Genomic DNA, 1,522 nt, shown 5'->3' on the forward strand with positions numbered 1-1,522 from the left:
GTCCGCTCGGACTGCTTGCCGCTCTGCGGCATATCGCTGAATCTGTGCCTGATGCGTGGGTCGTCCTCACAGACAGCAAGGCGTCTTTGACGCTCCTGTCAGCATACCACCCGAGCGTCGTGAGTGATCTGAGTACCATGGTACTTCAGGAGTAAGCCCAACTCTCCTCAGTCGGCCACCGTATCTGCCTTCAGTGGTTACCCGGGCATACAGGGCTACACGGAAACACCTGTGCTGACGCGGCTGCGAGACGCGCCGCGCTTGATGTGGCCACGCCAGTGCCCCTACTGCCGCTCCCGGTGTCTGCGTGTCTCCTGCTTATACGGCGTCTCTGCGGTGACGGCACCCGCCAGTTTGTTGTAGACGCTATCCGACCTAATGCGTTCCTGCAGTCCATCGACCCCTCACGGGAGTTTGTCATCAGCTGCCGCTGTACCCGCGAGGAGGAGTCCCTTTTACATCGTCTTCGGCTGAACGTTGCCCTCACCCGTTCACTGCTGTTCAAAACGGGCCACGTCTCATCTCCCACTTGCCCCTGCTGCGCCGTAGAAGACGATATCTCTCATCAGCTCCTCCACTGTCAGCGTCACCACCATCAGCGGGCCGTGCTCTGGCAACACCTCTCAGAGCTTCGGTGCACGGACGGACGGACAGACGTTTCTCTCGCAACACTCCTTGGCCCTGTGCAGCGAGCTAACCAGTGGAGAGTCACAAAAGCGGTGCACCGCTTTCTGCGTGACACGGGCCTCCTGCGCTCCCTGTGAGCCGAGTGTCTTTTTCAATTTTTCTTGTTTTCATTTATTTATTTATCTTTTTGTTATTTCCTTTTCTCTTGTTTATATTTTTCCTTTCTTTTTAAATTTTTTAGGGCATAGCAAACCGGCGTGCTGCATGGCTGACCTTTCCCCTTTCTTTTTTCTGCCAATAAATCCCCCCCCCCCCCGGTAGTGTTCTGGTGCTCGTAAGGCGATAGAAGCATGCCATTGTATCAGTGCATGATAATTATGCCTGAGACACAGGAAAGAGGAAAACATTGTAGGTCATTTCCGGTTCAAAACTCGAGTTCTATGTCATTGTAACTCGCTGGCATGGATCTAGACATGACAGCAGAATCCTAGAGAACACATTTTGTTCACAATCACAACGGGGCTCACGCGAAGAACCAGAATTCCATTGAACGCGCTTTAGAAGAACGAAGCGCGTGTTGACATAATCAGGACAACAACCATCGAGCAGGACATCACAGATCACGCTCGACAAAGTGATATATTGGGTGCAGCGCTCAGGCGAGCATTTATTCAGCAACACGTTTAAGGAGCAGAGTACACGTGTTTTAATAAAGTTTCCTTTAGTCTGACATTGTTGGGTTTCTGCTTTTGTGCTTCAAGCTTTGTTTCCATTATCGGCTTCACAATTGCATTTTGAGTTGATAGTTCCCATTTAGCCTTTTTTCGCTGCAGCAAAATTTTCTATAGGCGTGCGTTCAACTCGGCTTCGATGACATCGGCTGCATTCAGGTGGC

Source organism: Ornithodoros turicata, chromosome 1 (genome assembly GCF_037126465.1).
Source record: "Ornithodoros turicata isolate Travis chromosome 1, ASM3712646v1, whole genome shotgun sequence".
Lineage (NCBI taxonomy): Eukaryota > Metazoa > Arthropoda > Arachnida > Ixodida > Argasidae > Ornithodoros > Ornithodoros turicata.